Genomic DNA, 12,505 nt, shown 5'->3' on the forward strand with positions numbered 1-12,505 from the left:
AAAAGTAGACATTTAAGCGTGGTGTTAAGTTATGAGCACATGACTTGACCATCATATTTATGTTTTAATGCCTAAGAAAGAACCCACTTCCTTTCATAAACTGGTTGCAGAATAAAATACTGTTCTTTTACTGAATGAAGCTGGTTTGCTGAGTCAAATAAAAGGAGTCAAACATATATCACAAGCTCTCCCCTTCCTTTCTGAACCTCCATCCCAATTTTGTCTGTATTTCCCCACATTTTTATGAGGTATGTTATTGCCCTACATGAGTCCCCTCACACTCTACAATTTATTGTTCCCCAGCTCTCCCCAGCAGACTGTGAGAATTAATTTTACTCATGTAAGCAAAATTCTGTCACTGCAGTAATCTGGTAAAAAACGATTTATTTCATTCCTCTCTGGCAGCATTGATCTGTGGAGCTATCTGAGCCCTGTGGTGAGATTGTATTCCACGCAGAGTCCACACAGGCAGGTAGGCAGGACAACTGCAGTGTAAACCAACATGTCAGTCATCATGTCACCCAATAAACCCAACTCCCCCTCTGTGAGCACATTAAGAATAGATTTGAACACAATGCTTCCTGTCACAAATGTTTTCCTGCTGTATTTGATAACTGGGTTAAAGATTTTAAACATTGACCTCCTGTTTTCTCACCAGGAGAAATTGTCAGAGACCACATGACGTGTTTGCTGATTCATTGTGTACCAACAGGGACAAATGGCTTTCAATAGGAATAGCAGGACAATGATGAACAAATATTCATACCTAGAAATGACGTATAAATCAGGCACCAGGTTAAAGGACTATGACTTTGGTAAAAGACCTGCAACTAATAGTGAACAGATTTTCATCCTAGCATTGACAAGAGTGTGCAGCATTGCTAGTGGCTCTGTGAAGCTGTAGCAAACAGATTTTCAAATCCTAAACAGCACATTACAAGTAAATCTGGTTGATGTGTTTAAAGGTTTGTGGGACGCCAAAAGTCTGCAACAATTTGTAGGATCTAACAACTCTGTAAAAGTTATCACAGCTGAGAATGTTGTGTTGTGATGGTTATTAGGTTAGTAGTTATTGAAATTCAAGTGTCCATCTTTCAAAGTAACCGACTATCTAGCTAGCTAGTATGTCATTTTCCAACGCAGGGGCTGGTATGAGGTTGTGTTGTGTTGCAGCAAAAGTTGAACCTGTTTTACATTTTTTGCTGGATGACCCTGCATTGTTAACTTGACCTGGCACCCCTGCTGCGTTGACAGATTTGTTAATTCAAATGAAAAAGAGTCAAGTTGGTCAGTGTGCAGCCTGAGGCACAACGGAACTAAACATGTTCAACATTTCAGTTTACTGTGTTAGCATGCTAACGTCTGCTACAATGTCAAACAATTTTCTGAATCATTGATTCTGCATTTTTTTAAAGCATGTTCCATATATGATAACTAACATTGAACAGCAGAAGGCTGCAATGAATCCTTGATGAAATTAGCTCTGTAAAGTTAGTTAACTTAAGTTGGAATAATGAATCAAAGCAGCAGCTCTTCAAAGCTTTAGCACTTGTCATCTTAGAAATGTGAATCTGTGATCAGAGACTAAAATGTCCTCAAATGCTGGAGCAGTGAAACTTGAAGGTAGAGTGAAAGCCAAATCAAAGGCTGGCGTGGCTTTGACACACAAAACTCAGGAGTTACAGTGTCTTAAAATTGTCCTGCAATAACAGCTTTGTTGTAGCCTAACACAACAGGAGTTATCTCCGAGAGTAAAGCAGCATTTGGTTTGGAGAGAGGAAGATAGCACATCAAAACAACCTTCTGTGATTTAGAGATTGCACAGATGATTTTCAACCTGAGCACATCAAAGTTGAAACATTCATTTAAAGCGGCAGGGTTACATTTAAAATGTTTTTTGAACACAAGAGGAAGGCCTCCTACATAGCCATCGGTCTTAGGAAAGCTGTTAAATAGAGCTTGTAATCAGGAGGCTCAGTTAGAGTGTTCACGGCTCCACAGGCTAGTTTCATTCCCAAGGGGAAACTCTAGCAAAGAGAGGATGTTAAGTCGTATGGACAGAAACCTTTGAAACCGCAAGATGTGAAGCATCGGGGAAACGTGTTTTTCTTGGTGATATCATGGATGCAGCAGAGGAATGTCTGCACATTAAAATGTCTATCAGTTTAAAAAAAGCAACTAAACAATTTAATCATAATGAATAACAAACTGCGGCAGTTATATGAGCATTCAGCACACACATGTGCTGTAGGTGTGATAAATGCAATATCCTCAAGGAGTTTATTGCATAAATCTTGCACGCAATATGCCACTTAAAATGAGCATGATCAGTCTGTCCTAATATTGTGCAAACTGACTGCAGGAATTTGCTAAAAATTCATCCACAGGAGCATAAGTGAGGTCAAAAAGTGATATAAGGAGATATAAGGTCAGACTATGTAAGTTATTCCACCCAAAACTCTGAAAACAATTATTAAAATTTAAAATTCACCGCATGCTATGACATTAAAGCAACATGTATTTAACTATTCTACCTTAGAATACCAATATGATACCAAAATCGTTTTAATGCTACACTAACTTTTATTGGGGAGAATGATGTCTCTGTCAGTCCCAAACTGTGCCCTGAATGCCTTGGCCCACACGCTGAACCTGTGTTGAGCGATTCATACAATATACCACGGTGAAATTACTTTTAGGTTGGAGATTTGACAGACATTCCCTCCAGTGGTGTCTTCCTACTCAGTTCCACAGACTGTCTACTGTCAGAGCCGATTAGTGGATCAGAGCCCTCGCTTCCTTAACACCGGATTTCACTTCAAGACCGGGGTCTTCATGAAATAACCGTTTGAATGACAGGCTTGATATTTAAATAGAAAATCATTATTATTGTTTTCATTTTCTTTTATTTGATGTGACCCAGTGACTCTTAGTCCATACGAGAGATTATAACTACACTGGACAAAAAGACATGCCTCTTATTATTCTATTTTAGTTGTTTTGTTTATTTTAGTCTTTATTTTATATGACGTTTTTTTGAAGATTGAAATAGTTTCCATGTCATGTGACCCACTGATACATTGCAGTGTTGTACTAATACCCTGGATGAGTAAAACGCATCTCTTTTTATTGGATTCATTTAATGTTTTGATGAAGTTTCAGCTGTTTTAAATCCAAAATTGGGGTTAATAATTTTGGATTGCTATGTCTGTGATGTTGCACTGGCAAAGATAATGATACAATTAATAATGCACCCTAGTTCAGAGGTAAACAGGAAAAAGATGGGTTGAATCATTTTTATTAAATTTTATAGTATTTTTATAAATCACTCCATGATACTTTGATCAGGACTGAGAGCGAAAGGGCGGTAATAGTTACTGCTCAGGAAAGAGCCATGCCAGCCTGGGTCAGGCTGTTTCCTCTGCTGGGATCAAAAGCTGGGAGACGCCATGCTCGGGTCTGGTGATGGAGGGCGGCTCTTTTGGGGTGCAGATTGTGATAGGTGTGATGACGTTCTGTTTTATGGTTACATTGTTAAAGGATTGGTTCATATCTTCTTTCAAATCTGTCTTGAAAACAATATTCACCTGACTGTTTGTTCCTTTTTGTTTTGTTCCTTGTAATAACTATTAAGTGTCAATCATTATTTTTTTAATGTATATAAATACCCATCATCTCCAGTGCATTTCTTATTTCTGCTACTGTCATTTAAAAAAATGCAAACAAGATGCTGTGTTTTGTTTGTTTACTATAAAAAGGATACACACATGTATCACAGTATAGTCAACTTTCAGTGTAATTTCATTTAATTTCAATTTATGAGCTTAATGCAGATAACAACTCAACATTTTGGAAGTATAATGATATATCACTAGTTTCATGGATGCTCGCCATGCCCTCATACTCAAAATAAATAAAAAACTAAAAAGTATGGTCATTTCAGAGGTCCAATCCTATTTTTTCAGTGCCTAAATTTCAGTTTTTCTTACTATCTCTCCAATGCAGCTAAACAACATTAACCACATTGAGGATATGTGGCAGTTAATACTTTAGAAGATGAATTTACAGTGCTTTAGCATAACGAGAACTATAATTTAAGCATGCAAATACAAGGAGGTTTGGTCCCCCATTCCCCGCATTGAAATTATTTTCATAAAGGATTAATTGATGGAAAGAAACAGTTACAATGACCACAATTTCTTAACATTCTTATACAGGCAAAAAAATGAACCTGTCCTTTAACAGCAAATTCCTCCAGCAGCTAGTGTTTACGAGCAGCTCTCCTACAGGATTAATTTGCCTTGGTAAAAACAGTGTTACTGTGGAAATGTCAATAATAACCTCTCTGTATTGGTGTGTGTATGGGCTTGCAGACATACCAACAACTGAGTTTGTCATGTCATTCATACGGGTCATAAATCAGCCCTGACCTGGGTTTAATTGCCCCCTGAGCAGCCATTTATTGTTTTAAATGCCTCTCCACCATGGCATGGCAGCACAATAAGTTTTTGCTCTAAGGTTTTTTTTAAGACAGCCCAGTAAAAAATGCCACCAGTGGTGCTGGAATTGCTTTCTGGAGACAAGCTAAACAACCAAGCATAGCAGTATGCTTCTTCACAGAATCGATCCCTGCGAAAGGATGTTACTTAAATTAGGCGTCTTGCTCGGAGACTGTTTCTAAGCACTTGAATGGTGCAATGTTTATTCATCATTTTGTCTGGGGGGATAGGAATCAATGGATGAAAGAGAACGGGTCCATTTGAAAGAATACTCTTATTTGCTTAATTTGCTTTTCCAGCCAAGCAAATCCAAAGAAATAAAAAAACCTGTTACACTATTAGGTAATCCCTGAACCTCCTTTACTCCTTATTAGAGAGTAAATATTGGCTCACAAACCCTGACCTAATGAATACTAAACATACATGGCTAAAAACTGGACCAGTATAATTTATTTTTAACTCATAATATATGATATCATAACAATATAGTACAAAATTATATACATTTTAATACTAGGGGAGGAGTTTGATGTTAGCGTGCAGTTGAGGTTAGTTTGTAATATGTAAAAAAATAAGGACAGCAAGACTAGAAACTAAACATTTTTTAAATGCATACGTTTAAATCTGCATGTATTAACAATTGATTAAGTAGCTGTGTGTAAAATGAGTGGTGTCACTTTTTCAGCATCTTTTAGCCCTATATTTCGGACCGTTTATGAGTTGTTTTTTAAAACTCATTGTTCTCTTCCTGCACAGCTACATACATCAGACGCAGTAAGAGACTAGCTGGTGAACAATGCGGAGCAGCTAAAGAGACAGTTATTTTTCTCAGGAGTTCGTGGTGACCAATAACAAAGGGCCATAAATAATCACAGGTAGAGACCAAGTGCGCACGGATGTTGCTCCTCATCTGCTGGATGTCTAAACAAAAAACAGTTAGCTGTTTGCCATATCAAAATGAAAGCAGAATCTCTTGCAATGAAACATTAGCTCCCAGTGTGACAGTTATTGATGGTAAAATGGTCACATATTCTCTTTAATAATGTTGCAGCAGAGAACAAGCAGCCAAAATGAACTCAGCACTGAGGTCGCATATTTCAGGGGAAGTGCTGCAGCAACTTTCTGAAGCCAGACCCCCTGGTGTGTATTTTCTCTCTGCCAGCCTCCAGCAGCTAGCATAGATGAGCTGTCTGAGAAGAGAGGCCAATGCAGCGCTTCTCGTCTCATCTCCTGCTAATCCGGCAGCCCCCCCACCGGCCCTCCACCAGCACATCCACACCCCGCTCAGTGACACTTTGCACTGGACAGTCCTTCCAATATATTCCACATCCCATTTCACCTCTGTCTAATTGGAAAGCAGGAGTTTCTGTGTTTTTTCTGTTTCTTTTTTTTTACATTTCCTTTTGTTCTTTTTTCCGCTCCCCTCGATGCATGCTGTCTCTTTTTTTCTCTCTATCATCTCAATGTGAGAGACAGACAGTAAACTACCCCCTCAATTGTCTGTGTAGCAGAGAAATGAGAGCGTAACCTGTGAAACCAAGCGCACCCTTTATATTGGTTCATCTGCATGCAAGAAGGAAGCCGGGAGACTGGAGGCTTCATTGGAACAGATGACCTCGGGTCTATGTTTCATACATCATTATCACAAAGCCAATCTCACTCTGTCTTTTAAATCTAAGCATCTACAAGCACGCACACACAAACACACTTTATTTCAATCTTCATTCTTCACACACACACACACACACACACACACACACACACACACACACACACACACACACACACACACACACACACACACACACACACACACACACACACACACACACACACACACACACACTGTGAAGGAAGGACAATGTGCCATAAGGGGTTTTAGTCCAGGGACTGGTCGTAGTGCACTTAGACTAACAGCAATTACCTGATGTGCAGTAGAGACCATGTGGATAGTCCTGGGGAAATCCATCAAAAGGCAGTAAACCCAGTGGGCCTGTAATGAACTGGTGCCCTCATTGCTTCTGTGCTTCACAGCACATCAGTGTCTGGATCCATGTATTAGTCATGACAAATGATGGCCTGAGCCACGCTTGTGTATATATTTAAGACTGGCTAGTGCAGAAAGTGCACTCAGATCTGGTAGGGGTTTCAGTTTAGGTGAGTTTAGGCAATAGTTTATGTTTAAAGACTACCTTCGGTTTATACAGATCTTGTCAAAGGAGGTTTTTGTCACTTAGAAAAGAAAATATCCAGCTTTGTTATACTTTCAATAGTCTGATTTAGATTATTTTAAATAATAGTAACAGTGATTTTAGTGAAGACCCATGATATTAATCAGTGTAAATATTGCTAATAATAATGTTAATATTGTTTTCGATACATATGTATCTTTAGGTGTCTGATCTATATATTTTCAGACTTTCATTTATATTCTACCACATATTTAATGATATATTACTATTAGTTTGTGTTATTATTAAATATAGAAGTCCATCTCTTAGGAAGTGGTTGAAATCAAACCATCCCCTTGGTCACCTTCATTGAAACAGATTTGATTCATATTATCTCAACTACAAAATAGGACTTTGTATCCCTCATGTTTATCTATTTAGTATTGTTATTATTATGTGTCATCAACCTCAATGTTTTAAATCGTCTCAGAAACAAGAACAAAAAAAATCAGCGGACAGTATTTCCTTTGTGGTTGGACTTATATTAAATAATTTCTGTGGGTTATACTGACACGACAAGATATCGACCACCAGCGTTCTTTAAAAAACAGATTTGAATATGACTGAGCTGCTTCTCCATGTTAAACCCCACAGTAATGTTTATTTATTGTGCATTGTGTGGCAGGTCACCTCTAATTCACAGTCAACACTTTGACAAGTTTTGTAGATTCATTTTCTCCTCATGACATCCAATTTTAGGATTACCTCGGGGGGTATTGTGTTGCCATGGAAAAGTATCCTCCTTTACTAATCTGTCAAAAGACTTAGATGGTTTTCTATTTGGACTAAAATTATCTGTTTAGCCTGTCCGTCAAAATGTTGTCAGACATTGTGATACCCTTAAGGTGAGAAAAACGTAATATTCTCTTGAACAGTAAAACGTCCTCATATTTGCATGTAGTTGGAACGAGATGTTGAAACGCAAAATATCCCAGAAATCTGTTTTAAATGCAAAAATATGTAATTAAGACCGAAAAAATACCACTATGCGATGGTGCGTACCTTCAAACATCATCAACATAATGGAGATGTATACGTGTGTGGTATACATATGAGCCAATGACAATAAGTACGAGTGAAGAGACTTTGTAAACACAGAAAGAAAAGAAAACTCAAGACAATAAAACATTAATAAACCTTATCTCACACTATCCTCACAGTGTGTTTCAGTTTGTTTTGCTTTAAAAAATATATTTTTTTATGACTCAGGATTATAAATATGCTGTATACAGTATATCTGTAATGTCTGTTTTTCATATTATAACTTTGTATTGTTTGATATAAATTAAACAAATATACATACTGTATACAGTAAATGTCCTTTAACACAGGGGTTTTCAAAGTGTGACGCTCTGTAAGATGAATTAGCTGTTAGTGGTTCCTATATGTACAGTAAAGACAGCTGTCACTGGAGTAATTTGATACTGAAACTTTGATGTAAATATATTTTTTTTAAAACGTTGTCTAATAATGCCTTCTTTGTTCTCTTTTTATGTCAAAGATCGGTCCAATTTGCATCTTCTGGGTACATGCAGATAGAGTTTGAATAGGTGCAAAAAGTATGTACAATTCGCCTTATTTGCATACTGAATTTTCATTTGTTAGATTAAGTGTTTAAAGCCTTGCTTGCTAACATGCTAACAGGGACAACGTTAACATGCTGATGCTTTAGTAAGTGTAATCGTTACCATGTTTACCTCTCTTCTTTAGAGTGTCAGCATGCTTACATATGATAATTAATTAGAACTACAGTGTACACTCTCTATATACACAGTTCATAAACCAAAGTATTAGACAAATTAAAATGTTGACCCTGATGATGATCCTAGAGAAAAACTCAAGGGATCACCAAAATCCATATGGTTCATTCACTGGGGACCGTGAATGTGTCTACTAAATGTAATGGCAATCAAGTCGATAGTAGTTAAGATATTTCATTCTGGACCCGAGTTGTGGACCGATCGACAGAGAAAGGTTGTTATCCACAGAGCCATGGTCATCTGCCTGAAAATGTATGGCCTCCATTCACAGAAAAATCCATTTCAGTCAAATTATGTTCTAATTACATGAATCTGACAGGAATGTAGATAATAAACGTAATCCCACATTTCTGTGACAGGCAAAGAAAATGAATAAGCCTTCATGAAATTAAAGGACATCAAACACAGAGAGGAGTCACATGTCATAGCGTTCCTTTTATTTCATCATATCTCCCCCCAATGATTTTAATTCACACTATGAAACTAGCTTTCAATTTGAGAACAGTAATTTAAATTTCACCTAGATATAATGATCTGCAGCATAGAGGTTGACTGCTGCTGGCTAAAACAAGGCCACGAAGCATGATAATTCATTGCTAAATGGACACATGGCCAAAACTACATGTGTCCAGGATTCTCGGGTACCTGTGGGGTAGTAGTGCTGGATGGGGGGGGGGCTGAGCAGGATGCTGGGTAGAGAGGTGATGACACTTGGCTGCAGGAAGCGGAGGCTCACTAGCTGATGTACACACACACATACACACACACACACACACACACACACACACACACACACACACACACACACACACACACACACACACACACACACACACACACACACATATGAATATACATATGCACACAGAGACTTAAGCCAGGCTTGGGACATGGAGGGGGAAGGCAGATGGGGGGAGGACATGACCGGTGTCTGCAGGGACAGCTGCGGACGTCTCGCCTCCTCACTGCCTCACACCTGTTATACATCATGTCCGCTACAACACACACAGCATCTTGGGTGAACCCCAGCAAGTCGCCATGCACTCTGAGAATTACCACCCTACACACACACAGACATTTGTACAAATACATCATTTTAAAATGGAGGAGACGTGCAATGATTCCCCTTTATTCCCATGTGTATACACTTAAGCATTCCCTCTGCTTTAAATACATTTCATGCATGATATATTTTTTTGCGCTGAGTGAATGATTACTAAAATATTATCAGGACATTAATTAAAAGCACGGAATTACCAAGAATGCCCTGAAAATAAGAAATTCATCATAATTGACTGAGCTACGTCCATAAAGCCTTTATCTCGTTGAGAATTCACAACTGACTCATTTTATTATTTATTTTCAAATATTTCTCTGTAGGCAGAGTTAAAAAGAAACCCTTTCCAATATTCTTTATCTCCTTGAGTCTTCAAATGAATTCATGAAAGCAAAATGGAAATGCTTGGTCTTGGATCCCCATATTGTTATTTGCATGGTGTGCAACAAAAAGTCTCAGTGGATTATTCTCTTAAATTGTATGTTGCATTTTCTGCTAGCGCATAAAAATCTGTGAGAACTTGTTTATTTTAGTTAGTTCTCTGTCTTAAAAAGAAAGATATGTGCCTTTATCAGCAAATAGCGATAAACATGGTTAGAGAAAATACAAATAAAGTACAACAAAAGTTAAGAACACACATAAAAACAATCGACAATTACAATTGGAAAAACATTTTACCAAATAAAGGCAAAATGTGTCAATATTCTAAGATCTCTTAAGATACCTCTAAGATACGAATTTTGTATTTTTTTTTCTCAGCATATTCCTTATTTTCTTAAATACATGTTAGTTGTTACTAAAGGCAACCGTTCCCTTGACATTTGACGTTACACCTTTACACTTTTAACAAGAAAGGAGGTTCTCCAAGAAGGATAAATTGTCATGCTGTTCCCAGCTCTTGAATTTTTTCTCAGAGAGAACCTCAGTTTGTTCTGTATTGATGGAGAAAAAGCAGCTCACTTCAAAGTATGAAAAACTGCCTTTCATTAGAGTCGACAGGAGACTGGTGTGAACAGGAAGCTCATCACTAAAAGGTAGAGGGCCACCAGAGGTTGGGTCAGAGAGAAAAGAGGGGTCAAGTGAGAGACGGAGTCAAGGCTTCCTCCAAACTATTAAGTTACATCTTGGATATAGTGCACATTATGAAAGCATTTACCTCTTGGGAAGGTTAAAGAAGCTCAGTGAATCAACCGAAGAAAAAAATGTTTGCATGAAAATGTTACAAGGACCAAAATTGATAACCTGACTTATCTCTGCTAGTTTTAATCTTTAACAGGTGTACTCACTAACAAAGGATGATGTCAGGAGTTTTAACTGTGTTCCCATTTCCTTACAAAATGCTACTGACTACAGTAAGTCCGATTTTTCCTCTGCCATCGAGGGCATAGCTGGAGCACAGGTAAGGCCAAAGGAGCCCGCAGAGAGGTGTAAATTATTGAGAGGTTTAAAAAGTTATTTTCATAAAACATTACGCCTATGGCAAGTCATTTGGAATTTGGTCCTGAGCGCTTCAAATATTTACAGCCTTTTTGATAGTCTTTTTTTCTATGAAGTGAAGATAGCCCAGATCTATTTATGCTGATTAGAATAATGTATTAAAACATATGAAGCACATGGTCAATCATGCAGGTGCTGAAGACAATTTTAATTTTCACAGTGGTCAAAAGTGTGAATTATAAAAAGGAGTGCAGAATGCAGCATACACTCAGAAAATATTTAATGTGTTGCTGTGTATATATTCTGTACAATATGCTGCTGTTTCTTAGCACCTTTTATAAGTTATACTCTTTCCCTTTGCCACAGTGTCACACTGATTCCCCAGCAGACTCCAGCAGGCTGCAGCTCCTCTAGTTAACACTGCCAGCTGCCCTGAGGCAAGTTTAACCTGAGAGGAGAGAAGCACCTGTACAGCATTAAGCTGGGATTGCGGCTCTCAAGCTCACTAAATCTGTGTCCACTCAACAGGTATTAAACCCCAACAGTGAAGCACCACACAGGGGGCTGCAAACATTTCTCCTCCCTGCTGATGAGCCTTTGCTTTCCCATCTTGCCTGCTAGTGTTGTCAGTATTCGTGCAAAGAAAACTAGTGGTGCAGCAAGTCAGCAAGCAAATTATTGCCAGGGCAGTCTTTTTAAGGGCACGAGTTGTCAGCGCTCCAACATCTTAGTTTCTGTAGCATAAATAAACCAAAAATGTTTTTAAATCCCCTTCTTCCTCACTCCTAAACATTACTTTGTTTGTATGAGCTGAGCATAAGTATTTAGATGAACCAGGCATGGCGTGATTGTGGTGACTGAGCTAAATCTATACACCAGAGAATAATGTATACCCTGCACACCGACTGGTTTTCATTATGAAGCAATCTGTTACTCACATTGCATGGTTCATGGCAAAAACCCTGCAAACATCCTGCCATATATCAAACAACCCTCAGAATCCGCTTGGCCGGTCACAGATGTCCAAATCGCTCTTTCATCCTGTTTATCTGGAAATGTATCTCTGATTTACTCTGTTGGCTAAATTATAGGCACATATGTTTATATCCACAAGCTGTGATTGATTATTTTTGTTAAGCGTTTTGTCCCTGAGGCAGTTCGAGGAAAATGGCAATGTTTTGCAGCACTGCAATGCAATTCATTTATCTTATGTTTATACAGAAACCTTTATGTTTAAAAAACTTTGTAAAACATTAAAATGACACTGCAAAGTGTTATAACACACATTCCTATATTCTTTTTATTAGTGGTGTTTTTGCTTTGCAGCTTTCATCAGTGGAGAAACAGTGTTTAACCATCAGGATGCTGGTTTGTAGATAGTGATTGATGGTATGTTTTGGTCATGATGAAAGGAGGTCAAAGCCCCAAGGGTCACATTCTTCTCTCTTTGTCTGCGGCTCTTTATCTTATCACCTTTCCTCCAATATGCACACACACACACACACACACACACACACACAC

The sequence above is a fragment of the Eleginops maclovinus genome, chromosome 4, assembly GCF_036324505.1.
Source record: "Eleginops maclovinus isolate JMC-PN-2008 ecotype Puerto Natales chromosome 4, JC_Emac_rtc_rv5, whole genome shotgun sequence".
NCBI classification, from domain to species: Eukaryota; Metazoa; Chordata; class Actinopteri; order Perciformes; family Eleginopidae; genus Eleginops; species Eleginops maclovinus.